The 22228-nt window shown below is 35.5% G+C and overlaps 1 non-coding gene across 1 annotated transcript; it reads left to right on the forward strand.

Annotated features, from left to right (window-relative positions):
• Positions 1–13740: 13740 nt before the first annotated feature.
• On the forward strand, positions 13741–13814 carry TRNAI-UAU. The gene has a single exon. It is a non-coding gene; the product is annotated as a tRNA-Ile (tRNA).
• Positions 13815–22228: the final 8414 nt, after the last annotated feature.

The raw sequence follows: 22228 nt of genomic DNA on the forward strand, positions 1-22228 counted from the left end.
CAATAAGCGGAAGAAATGTAGTGAAATATCTGAAATATGAATCTAATACAACTGTTTAAGCCTTAATCACCCAGAACTGGTGTCACAGTACCACAAACGATCTAAGAGTGCTAAATACAAAGTCTGAAAAATAAAAGTTACATTGTTTCTGAATCAAAGAAATAAAACAGGAAGTAAAGGATAAAGGAGATGCCGGGGCCTGCGGACGCCTGCAGGTCTACCTTGGATCTCCGGGTAGACTGAAGATAGCCACCCAATCTACAGTCCGAAGTCTGTAGCACTAGGATCTGCACAAAAGAGTGCAGAGTGTAGTATCAGCACAACAAACCCCATGTGCTGGTAAGTGCCTAGCCTAACCTCGGCGAGGTAGTGACGAGGCTAGGACCAGACTACCAATTAAACCTGTGCAATTCAACTATATACAACAGAAAAGGAATACAGAAATAAACAGTCAAGTATGCGAGGGGAAGCATGCTGCGGGGGAGATATCGATTCCAAATAGAAAGACAACGAGTAAACAAAAGAAACAATATAACTCGGATATCAACAAAGAATCAGAAATCAATAAATGCATGGCATCACCCTTCATGCTTTTACTCTCTTCCTCACCAAAGCAATCATATAATATAAATGTGCACGACATCACCTTTCGTGCTTTTACTCTCTTTCCTCACCATATAATCAATATAATCGGCACGGAATGGTACATCGTGTGGCACAGCACCACCCTTCGTGCTTTACACTCTTTCCTCACAATCATACACGGCATCACCCTTCGTGCTTTACACTCTTTCCTCACAAAAACAATGCACGGCATCACCCTACGTGCTTTAACTCTCTTTCCTCACCCAAACAACAATCACAAACAATAGGGCAAGGGAAATAAATGAAATTGCAATAATAATCCCGGCAAGGGAACAATAATTCAACAACAAGTCCCAGCAAGGGAAATAACAATTAAAGCAACAATAGCCCGACAAGGGGGCAACATAATGATCTCTTCTCTTTCTCACTTTTACTTCACAATTCACTTCACAACTCGAGCAAATGCTCTAAAGGTTCAATTATCATTTATACCTTCACAATTCGTTATACAACATGAACCAACGCTCCTCAATGTTCATAGGTCACAATTCCTTCCACAACTTTACACAACAAATAGAAACCATCACCAAGGCATGAAAGATACAACGAAGTCATGATAATCACAATATAAAGACTCACGGGCATGCTAGACACCAACGTATAGATACTCGCCACCATGCCTATACATTGTACTCAACATTTACCACATAGCAAATAGGATTCGACTCCTAATCCCTCAAGCTAAGGTTAGACCAAACACTTACCTCGATGGCACGAACACAATTCACGTCTCAATTATCGCTTTACCCCTTGATTCCACCACCAATTCACTCGTATCTAGCCACAAGTTACTTAATTACATCAATAAATGCTAAATTAATCAATTCTAATGCATGAAAATGAGTTTCCTAAAGTTTTACCCAAAAAGTCAAAAATCGCCCCCGGGCCCACATGGTCAAAACCCGAGGTTCGAACCAAAATCCGATTACCCATTCCCCCACAAACTATAATATATAATTTGTTTTGAAATCGGACCTCAAATCGAGGTCCAAATCCCCATTTTTTGAAAAACCTAGGTTCTACCCAAAACACCTAATTTCCCCATGAAAATCATTGATTTGAAGTTGAAATCATGTTAAAAGATGTTAATGATTGAAGAAAACGAGTTAAAAGTGACTTACAATCGATTTGGAAGAAGATTTGTTCTTGAAAAATTGCCCTAGGGAGTTTGTGTTTTGAAAAGATGTGAAAATGGGTTAAAATTTGTCTTAGTATAAAAGTTGCAGGTCTCAGATGTGGGAATTGCGAACAGGTGTTCGCAATTGCAAACCCCGACCTCTGCTATGCTGAGAATTGTGAAGAATATCTCGCATTTACGAGTTGGGAATTGCGACTACAACGTCGCATTTGCGACTCAAGGCTGAAACAGGGGTGATCGCATTTGCGATCAAAACCTCGCATTTGCGAGCAAAGATAGGCCTAGGTTGTTTCGCATTTGCGATCCAACCTTCACATTTGCGAACTCGCATTTGCGAGACAGGCTTCGCAAATACGAAGCTTGCAGGCCTGGTCACACCAGCTACAATCTGCAACTTTCTAAGTCTAAAAATCCACCCCGTGGCCTATCCAAAACTCACCCAAGCCCACGGGGCTCCACACCAAACATACACACAACCTCAAAAACATCCTATAGATTTATTCGTGTAATTAAATCACCAAAATAACGTCATGAACATCGAATTAAACCTCAAGATCAATGAAATTTCTCCAAACTTCTTTAAACATCAAATTTTGCATTTAAGGTCCGAATCACGTTAAATGGATTCCGTTTCTTACCAAACTTTACCGACAATACATATAAATCATATTGAACCTGTACCGGGCTCCGGAACCATAATACGGGCCCGATACCACATGTTTCACATAACATTTCACTTTCAAAAACCTTTATATTTTTCAAAAAACAGTTTCTTTGAATAATTCATTTCTCGGGCTTGGGACCTCGCGATTCCGGGCATACACCCAAGTTCCATATTTTCCTACGGACCCTCCGGGACCGTCAAATCACGGGTCTGGGTCCGTTTATCCAAAATATTGACCGAAGTCAAATTAATTTATTTTATAGTCAAAATTTATCATTTTTCATAGATTTTCACATATAGGCTTTCCGGCTACGCGCCCGGACTGCGCACACAAATCGAGGTGATGCTAAAAGAGGTTTTTAAGGCCTCGGAATGCGGAATTCATTTTAAAAATAAGTGATGACCTTTTGGGTCATCACATATATGCATATGTGGAATCTATACTTGCAAAGGTCACATTCGCATACATGGAACCTACATTTGCAAGTCTATGTCATGAAGTCAATAATGGAAGCAAAAGAGTCATATATACATGCGTGGAATCTATATTTGCAAAGGTCACATTCGCACACATGGAACCTACATTTGGAAGACTAACTCATGAAGTCAAGAGTGAAGCACAAGTGCCATATTTGCATATATAGAATCTACGTACACAAAGGTCACTTCGCAGACATGGATTTCACATTCGCAAAAGTGGAACATGACAAAAGCTACTCATCTTTTCTATAAATAGCAAGCTCTCTTTGTATAAGGATATCCAATCTTTGTAAGACAAGAACTAGTCTTGGTCTTCTTTCTTTGTAGTAAAAATATTTCCTTAGTCTTTTAAATATTTCTAGTCTTCTAAATATCTTTTTTTAGCTTTTATTACTCCATAATGGAGTAATCGCTTTTGGTTGGGATAGTTGATGAAGCTTGATATATTTTATAATACTGTCTCAGTTTTTATATTCTTGGCTTGAAACTTTTTATTTACATTTCATACTGTGATGAATAATGGTTTTTAATTACTCTATCATCACATCTATATATTTTATCTCTAAGTTATTCATATATTAATTTTTTAATTCTCGCGGAGCAAAATTAATATATAATAACTGATGAATAAAATAGTAGTGTGAAAGTAATTTTTCAGTAAACTATTATTTCAAGTCAGTGATCTTGCTTGCCTCGGTTTTAATTCTCACGGAGGAATTGTTGTAGGCAAGATTATTGATCCTTGGTAAAAATATTCTCATGAAGTTTTTACTTTCTTTTAGCACAATTCAAGCAAGAAAAATATTTCGGTTTAAATGTCACTAGTCTTAAATTGATTAATTAACATAATTCTCACAGAGGGTTATTAATTGGTTATTTCTTAGTGAACAAAATATAATTGTATTGGAAATAAGCAATTATTCTTTAGAAAAATAAATATAAAAATTGATATTTTATTATAGTAATATTATCAAGTGAATTCAATGATTCCCAACTCCTTTTTTTTAATTATAAATTTTCCAAAAGTTATTTGTTTTGTTTAAGTAATTAACAAGTTTTAAACCTCACTCACTTTTCATCAATTTGATTCTCTCAAATAGTAGTTAAAATATTACAAGTCTGTAGCATAGATTATCCAGTCTCTGTGGGATGATATCTTAAACTATATTAGAATTTGACAGAGTACGAGCAGGAAATTCCAATATACATTGGCCTCGTCATATTGTTTCAATGTGCCACAAATATGCTTCCACCTTGTTTGACTCTGGTTATACTTATTCTTACGCATCAGCCTATTTTTCTTGTTGTCTAGATTTTCCCCGTGAGTCCTTAGTTTTACCTGTTCATGTATCTACGCCGGTGGCGATACTATTACTGTGGATCGTGTATATCAGTCATGTGCAGTGACTATTAGGGGATTGGAGACTAGAGTTGATCTTTTATTGCTTAGTATGGTCGATTTTGACATGATCTTGGGTATGGATTGAGTGTCTCCATGTCATGCTCTTCTGGATTGTCACGCTAAAACCGTGATGTTGGCGATGCCAGGGTTGCCAAGGATCGAGTGGAGAGGTTCTCCAGATTTTTTCCCAGCAGGGTAATTTCTTACTTAAAGGCCCAACAAATGGTTGGTAAGGGATATTTATCATATTTGGCTTTTGTGAGAGATGTTGATGCTGACACTCCTACTATTGATTCTGTTCTGGTGGTGCGAGACTTTTCAGATGTATTTCCTGCAGACCTGCCGGGTATGCCACCCGAAAGGGATGTTGACTTTGGTATTGACTTGGTGCAGGGCACTCTTCCCATTTCTATTCCTCCGTATCGTATGGCACCAGCTGAATTGAAAGAATTGAAAGAGCAACTTCAGGAACTTCTTGATACAGGGTTTATTAGGCCTAGTGTGTCGCCTTGGAGTGCACCGATTCTGTTTGTGGAAAAGAAAGATGGTACTATGCGGATGTGCATCGACTACAGGCAGTTGAACAAAGTTGCAATCAAGAACAAGTATCCTTTGCCACGTATTGATGGCTTATTTGACCAGCTTCAGGGAGCGAGGATGTTCTCCAAAATTGATTTGAGGTCTGGATATCACTAGTTGAAGATTCGGGATTCGGATATTCTAAAGACAACATTCAGGACCCGCTATGATCACTATGAATTTCTCGTGATATCTTTTTGGCTGACCAACGCCCCAACAACGTTCATGCACTTGATGAACAGTGTATTCCAGCTGTATCTTGATTCTTTTGTCGTAGTATTTATTGATAATATCCTGGTGTACTCACGTAGCCAGGAAGAGCATGCACAACATTTGAGTATTGTACTACAGAGGCCGAGGGAGAAGAGATTGTATGCAAAATTCTCAAAGTGTGAGTTTTGGCTTAGTTCAATGGCATTCATGGGACACGTAGTGTCTAGTGAGGGAACTAAGGTGGACCCAAAGAAGATAGCGGCGGTTTCCTGTATGTGCTACATGACATTTACCTCCTGTAGGTACTTTCACACCTGTATCTATTATCTAATCATATTTAAATGCCTTGGACAATAATGAAGTTATACCTGCCATTAAAGTATGACAATCACATGGATCTGGATCTGGTTCGTTCAAAAGTCGCAACAACTGTTTGTATTGATCTTCTGTGAAGTAATGCCCATAGTGGTGTTAGAACTCCCTCATTCTCCAGCTGATAGAGCTGTCAATATGGACCGGGCCGGGTTAACCCAGTCTATCCCACGTGGACTTTAGCAATTGATGGGTTGGGCTGAGCTAGCCCACCATTTTGATGGGCCTTATAATGGTCAGTCCACCCCAGCCCTATGTAGGCTGAGGACCCCCACGGGCCGGCCCATCATTTTTTAAAATATAATTTTATATTTTTTCTAAGTTCTAACCTAAACAAGATAAATATTTAAAAGCTAAAAAATTTCTTATTGGTCAAATTTTGCAAAAGTTAATAACTTTTTATACTGTTCCAATATATCACAATAATACTAAAAAAGTAAAAGACAAGACTATATTTCATTCACTAAAAGTCAAAACTCAAACCAACTATTCAAGAGAACGTCAATGACACTTATGGGATATCCAACACATTATCATCATCAAACACATTTGAATCGCTTGTGACAAGGTTGTCTTAACATCTTCACTTTCATCTACGTCTACAATTTATATGCAATATTAATAGTTAAATATTAGGAATTAATAAATTTTAAAAACTAATAATATTTAAATTCACATAAAAAATATTACCAGTTTGAGTTTGGGAAAAGTTGTGCAACCAATTGCGAGTAGTAACAAGTGTTTGGACATTTTCATGATGGATGCAACTTCTGTACTTTGTCAGAACAAGCCCACCAATGCTAAATGTTGATCCCGATGTTATAGTGGTAATAAGAATACTAAGTACATCACGCACCATCACTGAAAGATCGGAATAATTTTCTAGAATGGTCCTTCCAATACATGACAACATCCATCTCTTGAAACTTCTCAAGATCAAGTGGTTCCTCTAAGTAAAGATTCAATTATGATTTTCCATCGCTAGAGGTAGTGTACTTTTTATATTTTAAATAAATATTTTTATTAGGCCAACGGGCCGGCCCAGCCCAGCCTCAATCAAGCCTTACGGACCACGAGCTTACCCGGGTCGGGCTTAAAAGCCTCGCTTTTAAATGGGCTCCAAAAATTTTAGCCCAGCCCTGCTAAATTATGGGCTGGGCTGGCCCAACGGGCCAAGCCCATATTGACGGCTCTACCAGCATTAGCATACCCCATCAGACCAGAGTTCTGAGGTTTTTTCTTTCTTTTAATGTCTTGTAGATAACCTATAATCTTGTAACAGTTCTCCTTCAAATGACCTTTGTAACCATAATGATCACATATGAGACCTGGTTTCCTTGCTGCCTTGAAACCTTGTCCTCTTCCAGCTAGCATAGTTAAAGGCTCCTTGTCTGAATTAGCTACACTAAGTATTCGTTGATTCTCTTCCTGAACTGCTAAGGCATATGCTTGATTCACAGTTAACACATGTGTTTTAAGAAGGATCTCACTTCTCACATGACTGTATTTTTCATTTAAACCAACAAGGAATTGCAATAAGCGTAAGTTTTTAAACTGATCTAGAAAAGACCTAGTTTTCTCATAATCACATCCTGCTCCTGGCGCCATTAAATCCATTTCATCCCACAATCCTTCATTTTAGTATAATAGGATGTTATAGAGTATGTACCTTGCCTCAGAGTTCCTATTGTTGTCCATAAGTGATAAAACCTTGTAGTGTTGGATTTGTTAAAATGTTCCTTAAATTCATTCCATACCTTCCTTGCATCTGATGCATAGATAACGCTTGGCTGCAATTCAGTAGATATAGTGCGACCAATCAACGAAAGCACTACAACGTTACATCGTTCCCATTCATGCCCTAATTCCCCTCTGTAAGAGCTTTTTAGACAGGTTCCATCTATGAACCCTAACTGGTTTTTCACCAACAACGCCATTCTCATCGATCTGCTTCATAGCGCATAGTTTTCAGGTACTGTAAGCTTGATATCAATCAATGCTATTCTAGGAGTGTCAGTTTGTTGTAAAAACAGTGAGTGATTGTGATCAATTTGCAGATTTTCAGTTTCCGCCATGATAGACCAGCTTAAGCTTCAAAAATGGCCGTCAATTGGAATTTTGAAATCTTCGATCCAATCTCAAATCGCCCGCTCTGATACCATGATAGAATCTGTGTACAGATCTAGCAGAGAACACAATTGCATGTGATTAAGAAGAAAATCAGTATAGAGAGAAGAAGACGATTGAGGAATAAGATGTATTCATTATCTGTGTAACTAACTCTGTTAATACAGAGTGTTGGTTATATACAGTTGGTTCACACGAGTCACGTGTGTAAAATAGGTAAAAGGACTAAAATACCCCTAACTAACTAACATAACTACCACATGGTTATATGGCCCTACTTTAATAAAAATATATAGTGTGGACCAAAGCTACTGGATTCAAGAGGCGAAACAAATATATCTCAATTACAAATAATTGTATTTGGAGAGCATATAACAATTTGTTTTATATTGAGAAATGAGTGGAAACACGTACCTTTTTGTCCTTATATTTTGGTACTGTAATATTGATATTTGATTTGTCTAATATAAGTTTGATCTTGTCATTTGCTAATGATGGCATGCAACACGTTTTAGTGCAACACAATGGTCTTGCTAGAAAGTTACAGAAAACTAATTAATCTTTAATTACTCAGGAAATGAGCAAAAGAGCCCTGTGACCTGTTCTTTAATTACTCTGATTGCTTCCTAATTATAGAGGTCTAAAATTGGATACTAGACAAAAGAATAAAAGTTGCACAAATTGGTTAAGTTTATTACGTTGAAGGCGGCAAGTTAAAGCTACATCAAAAATATTTTATAACTCAAATTGATTTTAAGATTTTTATGTCCCTTGGCCGTGGAACATCATTTCTGCTAGTGAAAATTATTATTTTTGTTGTTATTGCTCAAGATGATATATTTCAGAAGAAAACAAAATTGTATTAACTTTTTCCTGTTTGATTGTGGGCGACAAGTAATTATACACTTTTCAAGTTTCTTTCAATTGTTATAATCTCAATGTTATGCTTCATATGATGAAAATGTTATAAATGTTTCAAACTCACGAATGAAAATATTTTGATGTTAATTAATGTTTTCCACGAACCCGAATACGACTCTATGACCTTTTCAAATGACTAGTCTTAGGGTACGCGCTTTGCGCGTGTATCCTATATTATTAAAATATACTATTTAAAAAAATTACAAAAAAATTTAATAAATAATGTGTTTGACCTTTAAAATAAAAATTAAAAAAAATGTATAAGTTCTTGAAAATGGTGACTACTAAATATTTTATTTAGCCGACTCAATGAAGAAAGAATTCTTTTTATAAAAGTTCCTAGATGTCTTATTGTAGTTTCTGAAGACTTCAATAGAAATATCTTATAAAAAGATATTGTTATTTCTATGATCTAATACAAAAATAAACAAAAAAAATTAAATACTATTATCAACAAAGATTTGTCAATTAAAATAAATTTAAAAAAAATCTCTACCATTTTGGGAATGAAGAGATTGGTGTTATGTTCATAGAAAAAACTTGATAAGGGGAAACGTAAAATCTAAATGACTTATATTTTTTAAAGAAAATAATTTAATATAGAACATAAGGGAAGTTGTCATTTGTAAAATAATAGTAATAGTAATAGTAATAGTAATAATAATAATAATAATAATAATAATAATAATAATAATAATAATAATAAATGACAATTCCTTCATAATATAGTTTGTATTCTATTGTTTCCTCCTTATTGCTTCAAGTTTTTATTTTTATGAATTTGACTCTTAGTACAATATAACCAAATTTGCCATATGCTAATGCTATTCATATAAAAATAAATTTATGTATCCTACAAGATTTTTCAATTTGAAAATAATTTACTTATATGATGAATATAAAAAATAATTGAATTAATTCTTGTTAAATTGTTAATTCAAAGTCTTAATTATTTGTTTGGATGAGCAAAGGAAATAATTTACTTTTTGTTGATTCAAATTCTTTATATTAACTCAACTAATTTTAAATAATTAATTAATTATATTATCAAAGAGATTTTTTTTTTGATATTTCACTTTTTGAATTTTTGTGTTTGTAAAATCATTAATGTACTTGACTCTTGTCAACCACCTAAATATTTTATTAATAATTTGTTAAATATTGATCGGTGTTTTTGTTATGCAATTATTATTATTATTATTATTATTATTATTGCTATTTTTTTTAATTACTAAAAGAGATTAGAAAGAAAGAATGATAATTCATGCGCCTTGTCTTGGATAGTCTAATTAGGATAAAAAAAAGTTAACAATATAACTTCCTTAGGTGAATTAAGTTCCTGCATATTACAGACTTTGCATTATTGCAAATAAGGAACATTTTAGTTGATTTGAAATTTTTAAATATTAGAAAAATAATTAATTTACTATTACAATTTTATCAAATGTGAAACCTATTCTAAAGGGAAGGGAATTTTTGCGCTTTTAAGATAAAATTTATGTTCTATTTTTCTTTTAACCATGTAAATCGAAGTGCATTTCATAATTCATATTAGACAAAATTGTAATTAAACTCAATATATTTCTCTTTTATTTAAATTAAAAATAGCTAAATACTTTAAAACAAAATTTTGTTCCTTATTAAAAAGATAATTTTCTTTTTTAACTACATCTAGGATACTTTTTTCTAAAAACTTATTTCAAAGGAATCATATTAACAATAAATTTTTTTAGAGACCCATTGCTACCCCTTGGTTGTGGAATGAACAAAATTCAAAGGCAAAAGTAGACAGAATTTCCTTCATATATATTTTGAAGGAATTATAGTTTAATTCAAATTAGTTTTTTTTCCTCTAAATTTTGGAGTACGTCTTTTATGGTAAAAGGATATAGAAAAGCCAAAATGGTTTATTTATAGTAAATTTTAATAGTTCAAATATTATGAGTTTTTATATGATTCAAATAAGGAAAATTTTATAAGAAATTTAAAAATCCTATATATTAGGAGAATAATTAAATTACAATTTTGTCTTATGTGAAAGTTATTTTTAAAGGGTAAAAAAGGCGAACGACATTTCACTAAGGGCTTTCGTGGTTTTAATATAGTATAAATAGAGGTAAATGGTTACGAAATGAAAAGAAAATATTTGTAGTTATTGAACCTAGTTTATAGATTATTTTTAAGGGCCAAAAGTGGTAAAAATAGCACGAGCTAGCCAGTATTCGAACTGGTCATTCAAAAATAGTCAATATTTGCAAAGTCATTGAAAAATAGCCACTATTTTGCTGCAACACGGAAAGTTCCAGCATAATATGCTGGAGATCGGTGCACCTGTGTATGAACTTCCAGCATATTATGCTGGAACTCCAGTATATTATACTGGAGTTCCAGTATATTATACTGGAATTCCAGTATATTATGCTGGAGTATTTTCTGGATTTGAACAGTGTTTTCGTTCAGATTTATCTTTACATGAAAAGTAATTAAATTTCGATCACTTTTAAAACTGTGATTATTTTTGAATGACCACTTGTAAATCTGACTATTTTTTAATTTCTCCACCAAAAGCGCCCATTTTGGCCCTTCTTGATTATGTTTAATGAAAAGCGGTTGCACACATGCATTGTACTAATCCATTTTTTACACACAAACCATAATCTTATCTTTCTTATATTATAAGAAATCGCATTATAAATTTGCATTTACCCTTGCAACAAGTAATGGATTTGCATCGTGAAGTAGTTCTGGTACCCACATCAGAGTACGATTATATTCGGATTTGTGCCGCGTAAGGCTTTATTTGGGGGGGGGGGGGGGGGGAGCGCTCCCTACCAAGGATTTTTCCATACCTAAGGCTCGAACTCGAGACCTCTGATTAAAGGAAGAACAGCGCCATCCGCTGCACCACATCTTTGGTGGTGAAGTAGTACTATTTCATGGCAAGGCTACTATAATTTGTATATTGATGTTGAATTCTTGTATTATCAGTAAAATGAATGTGTTAGTGGCTGCTGTAGCTTTGTTATGTTTCTATTTCTTGAGATTATATATCCTCTAGCACTGCTATATGAGGAATATAATACATCCATGCTTATATTGTAATTTTTCCTTTTATATTGTAATACATCCATACAATTTGGGCTAAATCTTAAATTAAGAAATATGACCGAATCATGATTAACTGTTTAACTTTGGATCTTAGAGCCCGTTTGGATGAACTTAATTTAAGTGGCTTTTAACAAAATAGCTTTTAAGTAATAAGTTAGGAATTCTAGCTTTTGGCTTTTGGCTTGTTTTTGTCATTTTAGTTTAAAAATAAGTGCTTAAAAGCTTTTTTTTACTCTATCCAAACATTACGAAATGACTTAAAAGTTATTTTGGCTTAAAAGCACTTAAAATAAGCCAATCCAAACGGACACTTATCTAGATGGGCTTCTCAAGTAAAAATAGCACGGGCTAGCCAGTTTTCGGACTGGTAATTGAAAAATAGCCAGTTTTTGCAAAGTTATTGAAAAATAGCTACTATTTTACTGCAACACGAAAAGTTCCAGCATATATAATATACTAGAGATTGGTGCACCTGTGTATGAACTTCCAGCATATTATGTTAGACCAGTATATTATGCCAGTATAAATATACATGAAGCTATTTTTGGTATTTTCAAGATTATACTAAAATAAAAGTGAATATAAATAAATTAAATCCTAGTAGAATTAACGAACCCTTAAACAAAAATAATTATAACAATGGTAATACTAATAGAAATGTATAACAATATGAATATTAAAAGTACTGGAGTTCCAGTATATTATGCTGGAATATTTTTCGGATTTTGAACAGTATTTTTAGTCAGATTTATTTTTACATGAAAAGTGGCTAAATTTCGATTACTAATTTTAAAACTGTGGCTATTTTTTAATTACCACTTGTAAATCTGACTATTTTTTAATTTCACCCGTTTGACAAGATGAGTCCAATTTATTAGCTCAAGGTACATTAAAAGTGTCAATCTCACACCAGATTTCAAGTAATGTGGCATAACAAGTTAAAAGGGGGCATTTGCATCTATACTCGCTTTTTGTGCCACATTTTAACCTGTGCCCGCTTTGCAAAATAATTGCAAGCGTACCCGCTTTTTCACATAACTTCAGCACACGGGGCTGAAGTAGCAAAGACAATTACACAAAACTTCAGCATTTTAGTAACCGGGCCTGAAGTTCAGCTCTAGAGCTGAAGTTTTATTTTATAAGTTTTTGTTTAGTAACGGGAAACTTCAGCTCTAGAGCTGAAGTTTGCCAGTTATAAAATAAAAACTTCAGCTTAGTTTTTGTTTAGTAACCCGGAAACTTCAGCTCTAGAGCTGAAGTTTTCAAGTTATAAAATAAAAACTTCAGCTCTAGAGCTGAAGTTTTCCAGTTAAAAAATAAAAACTTCAGTAACCCGGAAACTTCAGCTCTAGAGTCGAAGTTTTCAAGTTATAAAATAAAAACTTCAGCTCTAGAGCTGAAGTTTGCCAGTTATAAAATAAAAACTTCAGCTCTAGAGCTGAAGTTTTTGTTTAGTAACCCGAAAATTTCAGCTCTAGAGCTGAAGTTTGCTAGTTATAAAATAAAACTTTGTTTAGTAACCCGGAAACTTCAGGAAGCTGAAGTTTTTTAAAAAGTGGGTACGGATGCAAACAAAAAGACAAAGCGGCTATAGGTTAGAAAGGGGCGCCCAAATAGGGCGCCCCGTGCAATTTTTACAGTTAAAAGGGGTCGTTTGGTTGGGTTTTTTTGGAGATTTAATCTCCACGGGAAAACCATCATTAATCTATACATAGTTTGACTGCTCCTTTTAATTTTCTCAAATAATACTAGCATAACTTAAGCAAGACCTTATATATTATTTTTATGCAAGAAACAATGTGAAATAAGAATAGTACTAGTATTACATGGATTTAGAACACTACAATGGAAAAACACTAACCCTCGCAACAGTAGAAAACTTTTTATGTTGGTTAAAAATAAACATAAAAAAGAATCTCAATACAACAATATGTAATATATCCAACTATACATTCAACAAAAACAATCTTCATACTACAATCTTTGCATTATTAATCTTCACGTTACAAATCCTTGCATTACGCGTTTTAAGCTGAAAGCGTGCTTAATATTGAAAATCAAATAAGAAATTGGAGACATTAGAAGACAAGTGGTCCCGTAGCTCAGTTGGTTAGAGCGTTGGTCTTATGAGCCGAAGGTCGCGGGTTCGAGCCCCGCCGGGACCATTGTCTTGTGTTCTACAGTTGTTTTTAATTTCTTTGTTTTAGAAGCTTCAAAAACAGCTTTTGATTGGTTGTGTTTGAACATGAAAATAATTTTGGGTTATTTTTTGACTTCTATGAATGATTTGAATGAAAATTTTGAAAAATAGTTTTTTAGAGTTTTTAAAATTTTCGAAAAAATCCAAAAGCATCTTCAAGTGAAAATTGAAAATTTTATGAACAAACATTGATTTCGAAAAAAAATAAAAAAATTTTTGGAAAAAAGGAAAAAAATTTTGGAAAAAAGGAAAAAAATTCTTATGTCCAAAACTATATATAGTGCAAAGTAATACACACAAACGAATTTAAACGAAGAAATTGTCAAATCCCTCGCGTCAATTCAAATTTGCCGGAGAACAGGTTATATATGTAGTATGGTTTTGTCATTGCATTAATTTAAATTTCTTAATCTATGTAGTTATAAAGTTCATTCACATGAACATAATCAATCCAGGGCCCGCAAGTTTTATTGACTTGCATACCCTTTCCCCATAATAGAATCAACGAAAGAACGTTTTAGGGTAAAGATTTTTTTTTCTTTTTTCCAACAAACAACTTTGCTATATTAGATAATAATAGCTCTCAGAGAGTCAAAGGATGCAACAATATCGTTTACAATCCTACTAGGAAAAGTAGAAACCCAATTAAAAGTCTCTCTCTTGGCGCACGTTAAGCAAGGTCTGCTAACTTGCACTCGTGGAGATGGCGAGACAGAGGAAGAAGAACTCCATAGCTAAGGAATCGACAGTAGATGAGGAAGATAAGGCAGATGATGAAGATACCAGACTAGTTACACCAGAAACGGGGATCCCCAAAGCTCTAGACTCAGTGCAACTGTTCCATTGGATGAAAGGCATGGAGAGTGCACCAACTGTTATGCATGGACAAGAGAGGAAGAAATCGGAGGAACCGGTGGCAATTCAAGCACATGCAGCTCCGATAGCGAAGACTCCTGAAGATCCTGCACCAAATGAGACGGAAATGGCGAAAGCAGCTAGGAAACTTATGTTCTCAAATAAGAAGCCAAATTCTGAGGGAACAGAGATAAACCTAGCTGAAGTGGTTAAAGGAAACAGATCTCAGCGACAGGGGATGCAATTGGAGTATTACCCCCCAATTATCAAGGACGGAGTGAAGATGGTTAGACTGAATCAAATTGAAGTCAAAGAGCAAATTCAGAAATGGCAGGCATCGCTAATTGGGTATGTATTGGGAGGAAATCCATCGTTTAAAGACATGCTTAAGTTTGTGTATGGTGTGTGGAACTTTGTAGCAACTCCACAAGTTTTTCTTCATGATGATGGATATTTTGTTTTCAAATTTGAATCGGAAGATGATAAGAAGTTAGTTATACAGAAATGGCCATATACATTTAATAATCGACCAATGATATTGAAGCAATGGGAACCTAAATTCCAAATGAGTAAGGAGAAAACGAGGAACATTTCAATTTGGGTGATGTTCCCAGGGCTGCCAGTAGAGTATTGGATAAAGGAAAATTTAGGTCGAATAGCGAGTTGTATTGGGAAACCTATATGCTCTGATAGGTTAACTGAAGAAGGTGAAAGAATTTCTTATGCTAGGATGTTGATTGAAATGGATATATCACAGGAGTTGCCAAATGTATTGGTAATTGAAGAGGAAGAGGGTATATACAGGGAACAAGAACTAGAGTATGAATGGAAACCAAATTTCTGTGATGCTTGCTTCCAAATAGGAAAACATGAAGTTAATTATGAAAAAGCCCCAAGTGAGAAACAAAAATACAGAGAAGAGAAACAGAATAGACAAGCTGGAATGAAGCAACAAAAGAAGATGCAATGGAAAGTAAAAGCCACAATGGAGCAAGGAGGAACAGCAAAGGTGCAGGAACAAAAGGTGCAGGAAAAAGCAATACCACAGGATAAGGAGATGAATGATCAGGGGAAGGAACAACAAGAAAATTAGAACAGTGAAACTCAAGAGGAGATTTTTCAGCCACAACAAAGACCTAAAGGAAAGCAAAAGATGAAGGTAAGCAATAAAAAAGTACTGAATGGTCATGAGATAGAACAGCTGTTAATGACTAAAGATACAGTACATTGAGAATACAAGAGCCTAGCAGCACTGTCAGAAGGGCTGAAGGGATTGACCTCAATGAGGAAAATCCCCCATGATTATAAGTGCATGGAATATAAGAGGGCTGAATAAGCCCTATAAGCAGAGAGAACTCAAGGCCTATCTGCTGAAAAATAAAATTACTCTACTAGGCTGCCTTGAGACAAAGATAAAGTCTAGGAGTGTTAGTAAAGTTAAGAGAAATTTGGAAAGGACTGGCAGATATTTTCAGATGAACAGATAAATCCTATTGGTAGACTTTGGGTATTCTGGAAAGATGCTAAGGTGCAAGACAACATCCTGATGGTCACTACTCAAGTGATCCATTGTCAAGTGAAGGATAAGGGATCCCAATATGAATGTTGTATTACATTTGTGTATGGAAAGAACAAGTTACATGAAAGGAAGGAGTTATGAGATCAACTAAGGATGATTTACAGTACAATGCATGAGTCTTGGTTGGTGATAGGAGACTTTAACAGTGTTCTATCTGTCAATGATAGAATAAATGGTCAGCCTATTCATCAAAATGAGATAGTAGATTTTCAGAATTGTATCAAGGATATTGGAGTGGGGCAATTGAATAGAAAAGGGTGTCAGTGGTCGTGGTGCAACAAAAGAGATGCTGGAGAAAGAATATACAGTAACATTGACTGGGTGTTTGGAAATGCATATTGGTTTACTAAATATAGTAGTTTAGAAGCAGTTTACGAGGTACCAGGTGTTTCAGACCACTCTCCTATTGAAATAAATACTGAAGTGGTAAGAAGTTACTTGAAAAAACCTTTTAGACTATATAATGTACTGATATACCAAAAGGAATTTCAAGAGAGTGTGCAAGAAATATGGAACCAAAGAATTGAAGGACATACTATGCATTCCATATGGACCAAACTACAAAGAATACAGGACAGAGCAAGGCTGATGAATAAAGAGATGAACTCATTAGAAAAGAAGGTGGAGAAAATCAGAATGGAATTGCAGAATATCCAAAAGCAGATTGATAATGATCCATTGAATCAGCAGCTAATTGAACAGGAAAAGGAAATGATAATGCAAGCAGAGAAATGGGAAGGAATACATGAACAAGTGTTAAGACAAAAATCTAGAGCAGTGTGGATAAAAGCAGGTGACAGAAACTCCAAATTTTTTCATGCTCAGCTAAAGAACAGACATGCTAGAAACAGAATTGCTTCCATTTGTAATGAGCAGGGAGAAAGACTAATAGAGCCAAAGAATATTGAAGATGAGTTCAGAAGCTTTTTTCAAAACTTACTAGGCTGTGCAGCAACTGAACTACCATGCATTGATCTGGACATAGCTAGGAATGGTCACTGTCTCACAAAGGAGCAACAGAAGATGCTGAATTGTAAAATAACAAGAGAAGATGTTGATAAAGCAGTGAAGGAGTTACCAAATGACAAAGCACCAGGGATAGATGGTTTTACTGCAGAATTTTTTAAGGAATATTGGTCTACAATTGGGGATGAGGTCAGAGCAGCTGTACTAGAATTCTTTAGCAATGGGAAGCTATTGAAGAGTGTTAACTGTACAACATTAACAATGATCCCAAAGGTAGCCAGCCCAAATTCAGTCAAAGATTTTAGACCTATTGCATGCTGCACAACTATATATAAGATCATATCAAGAATCATCACAACAAAACTGAAATTGGTGGTAGACTCAATTGTAGGAGAATCACAGTCAGCTTTTATCGAAGGAAGGAACATACTGGACAATGTGATCATAGCACATGAGATGGTAAAAGGGTACAATAAGAAGGGAGTGTCACCAAGATGTTGTATCAAGATAGATATCAGGAAAGCCTATGACTCAGTTGAATGGCCTTTCCTTAGAATGATATTGATATAGTATGGTATGCCAGTGAAGTTTGTGGAGCTGATTATGGTATGTGTAACTACTATTAGTTACTCCTTGATCCTAAATGGAGGGTTAACAAACAGATTCCAAGGGAAGAAAGGGCTAAGGCAAGGAGACCCAATGTCTCCTTACCTTTTTGTGCTTGTGATGGAGTATCTGAACAGAGCTCTAAAGAAGTTAAAAGACAATCCATACTTCAGTCATCATCCAAGGTGTTCCAGGAATAATATTACTCACATTTGTTTTGCAGATGATTTAATTCTTTGTTCAAGAGCAGATGAGGTGTCTATCAAATTGATGCTGAAAAGTTTCAACCACTTCTCAGAGGTATCAGGGTTGAAGGCCAATCTAGAGAAAAGTGCCCTATACATTGCAGGTGTTACAAAGGAATTCAAGGAAAGGATACTGAATGAGATGCAATTTACATTAGGAGAATTACCATTTCGATATCTTGGTGTCCACTTTCCTCAAAAAAGCTGTCAGTGCAGTAGTGTATGCCCTTGATCGAAAAGATAACAGCAAGGATAAACTGCTGGACAACAAAGTGGTTATCATACAGTGGAAGGCTCCAATTACTGAAGAGTGTGATATTTGAGATGCAAACGTACTGGGCACAAGTGTTTCTGTTGCCAAAGAAGATACTCAAGATGATTGTTACTCTACGTAGAACCTTTCTGTGGACAGGGAAAAGTGATCTTTCAAGGAGAGCTTTGGTAGCATGGGACACAATATGTATGCCATTGTCAGCAGGGGGATTAAATATTCTGGACATCTATGCATGGAACAAAGCTGCATTGTGCAAATTGTTATGGGCCATCAGTGCAAAGAAAGATACACTATGGATTCAATGGGTCCATAGTTATTATGTCAAAGAGAAAGATGTGATGGTAATGGATACTCCTAAACAAGCATGTTGGATAGTGAAAAAAATATTTGATACTAGGCAATGGTTTCTGGAAAAACACTCAAGAAATGAGCTGGAGCAATACCAAAGAAATGCTAAGTTTAGCATTAAAAAGATATATATTGCAATGAGACCTCAGTTCTAGAAGGTTTGGTGGAAGAAGATTATAGCAGGATCGAAAGCATTACCAAAGCATAGATTCATACTTTGGTTAGCAGTTCACAGGAAACTAGCCACAGTGGACAGGCTAAGAAGATGGGGCAATATAGTTGACAATGAATGTGTATTATGTGATACAAATGAGGAAGAATCAATGGAGCACATATGGTTTGGATGCAGATATGCCAAAACAATATGGTATACACTGGTTAATTGGCTGAACGAAAAACATCAGATTGGTACGTGGGATGATAAAATTAAATGGCTAACAAGCAGAAATCCAAGCAGAACCTGTGGAGAAATACTAGTGTTCTTATTCATAGCCATGGTGTATCATGTTTGGATAGAGAGAAACAGCAGAAGATTCCAAGGAAAAGCAGTAGAAGCCAGGCAGAAAATAAAAGACATAGTGCTGGAATTGCACCTGGCTGGACAGAATGAAAGGAATTGGCAGAAAGAACTAACAAGGCTGAAGAATTACCCAAGTATAGTATAGAATGAGTATAGTAATTGAAGGATAGATGTGTAAACAGAAAGTGATGGCTGAGAGTGTTCAGAAATGTAATAGAGAGAATATAGTTCTAGAGTAAAAAAAAAGAACTAGCGGATGTAAATATTATTTCTTGGTTAAATAAAGTTTAAGCATTTAACCAAAAAAAAAGTAGAAACCCAATTAATTCTATGTAATAGCGAGATAGAAAACTTGGCTAAATTATGTGCTAAGACGTTCCAAGATCTAGGAATATATGCAATATTTACATCTTCAAAGGAATTCATCATCTTCCAGATATCTTCACAAGTAGTCTCTATCTCCCATGAGACCACTATCCTTTTTCTTATCATATCTGTAACGACCCGACCGGCCGTTTTGAGCTCTAGCGTATCGTTCAGTGGTTTGAAGCTCCGAGTAGCTTCACTTCAGGTATTATGACTTGTTCGCATGGTCGGAATTGAATTTCGGGAAGTTCGGAGTTGATTTGAAAGAGAATTCTCATTTCGGAAGTTTTAAGTTGAAAGAATTGACTAAGATTGGATTTTTGAGTAAACGACCTCGGAATCAGAATTCGAAGATTCCAGCAGGTTCATATGATGATTTCTGACTTGGTCGTGTGTCCGGATCGGGTTTTGAAAGACCCGGGAACGTTTTGGCACATATTGTAGAAGTTAGCATTTTTGGAAGAATTTCATAAGTTTGGGTTGAAGTGCATCTCAGTGTTATCAATGTCTGTTTGGGATTCCGAGTCTGGGAATAGCTCCGTATGGTGATTCTGGTGTTTGGAGCGCGATCGGAAGTGAATTCGGAGGTCCGTGGGTCATTTTGGAGTCATTTGGCTAAAGATAGAAATTTGAAAGTTTTTGAGGAATTTAACCGGAAGTGGACTTTTTGATATAGGATTCGGAATCCAATTCCGGAAGTTGGAGTAGGTCCGTAATGTCGAATGTGACTTATGTGCAAAATTTAAGGTCAATCGGACGTGATTTGATAGGTTTAAACATCAAAAGTAGAAGTTTGAAATTTTAAAGTTCATTAAGCTTGAATTGGAGTGTGATTCATGATTTTAGCGTTGTTTGATGTGATTTGAGGCTTTGAGCAAGCCCGTGTTATGTTTCTAGACTTGTACGGGTGTTTGGTTTGGAGCCCCAAGGGCTCGGGTGAGTTTCGGAGTAGCTTCGTAGTGTTTTGTGAAGGAGTTGGAATTTCTAGTTCTGGTATGATCACATTTGCGAGGAATTAGTCGCAAATGCGATCATCACATTTGTGAAGGAAGGCTCGCATTTGCGAACCTGGGGTTGCTGAGGGGAGATCGCATTTGCGAGGGGGTCATCACTTTTGCGATGCTGTCCTCTTCGCATTTGCGAGGATATTGTCGCAAATGCGACCATGTTAGGGGAAAGCTGGGCTTCGCATTTGCGGTGCCTTTGTCGCAAATGCGAACATCGCAATTGCGAGCCAGAGGTCGCAAATGCGACTTCTGCGTCTGGTGCAGTGGCTTTTTATTCCGAGACTTAGCCCATTTCCCTCATTTCCCACTTTGTCTTAGGCGATTTTTGAGAGCATTTGAGAAGGGGTTCCACCATCATCAAGAGGTAAGTGATTTCTTCCAGTTATGGGTTAAATACAAGGATTATATATGGATTTAAATGTGTAGAATTGTAGAAATTTAGGGATTTTGAAGAAAAACCTAGAAATTGAGATTTTTGGATTTTGACCACGATTTTGGACATGGAATTTAGAATAAATCATATATTTGAGTTCGTGAGGTCACGGGTAAACCTTATCTTCAAAAAAATTTGGAATCCGGGCACGTGGGCCCGAGGGCAATTTTGTTAATTTTTCGTTCGGGGTTAGGAATTATTATAAATTGGACCATAATGAGTAATTGAGCATATATTAATGGGTTTACATGATTATTGGCTAGTTTTGGAGCATTTCGCACTGATTTGAGTCTTCGGAAGGGCATGGAATGCCGGTTATGGAACTTCGGAGCGAGGTGAGTCTCCTTTCTAACCTTGTAAGAGAGAATTATCCCATAGGTGAATTAATTGAATATGTGCTGCTAATTGTGGGGGCTACGTACGAACGAGGTGACGAGAGTACGTGCGTAGCTACTATTATGCTTATGTCCGGGTAGTCTAGGACCCAAAAGCATGCTTACTTGTAATAAATGCAACCTTATTGATAGTTTAAATTGCTTAAATCATATCGAAGTGACAAATGATTTTCTAAAAGAGTTACTCATTTTTCATGACTTGTAAAAAAAGGGAAATTTACACCTCCTTGAATAATTGTCTCCTCGATGAATGTCTTGATTAACTGTTTGAGTATGTGTTTCTATGTGTACCTGCATCACATGTATGATTCGCGAGCGGGGTAATAGATGCATCTATGGTTTGCGCCATTCGATCCTCTAGCAGCGCACAATTTAAATATTGTTGGATCGGGCCGTACGACCTTGGCATGATTTGTGCATGCTTGTATTGCTTGCCTTGAAATTTATTGAAGTTGATATTGTTTCTTCTCAGCTTGAGAATAAATGTATAAATGATGAAAAGGAATTTGGGAATTTCCTATAAAAGAAAGAATTGTTTACTTGCTTCATTCTACTGAATTACAATCATGTTTACAAAAATCTTCAATTTATTATATTATTGGTGTATCATTATTGGACCACTAGTAAGTGTCGAAGTCGACCTTTCGTCTCTACTTCTTCGAGATTAGACATGATACTTATTGAGTACACGTTGTTTTCGTACTCATGCTACACTTGCTGTGCATTTTTGTTGCATAGGCACATGTATTTCCAGTGGCCTACTGGGCGTAGCAGCATGGATGATA

Source organism: Nicotiana attenuata, unplaced genomic scaffold (assembly GCF_001879085.1).
Source record: "Nicotiana attenuata strain UT unplaced genomic scaffold, NIATTr2, whole genome shotgun sequence".
In the NCBI taxonomy this organism is placed as follows: domain Eukaryota; kingdom Viridiplantae; phylum Streptophyta; class Magnoliopsida; order Solanales; family Solanaceae; genus Nicotiana; species Nicotiana attenuata.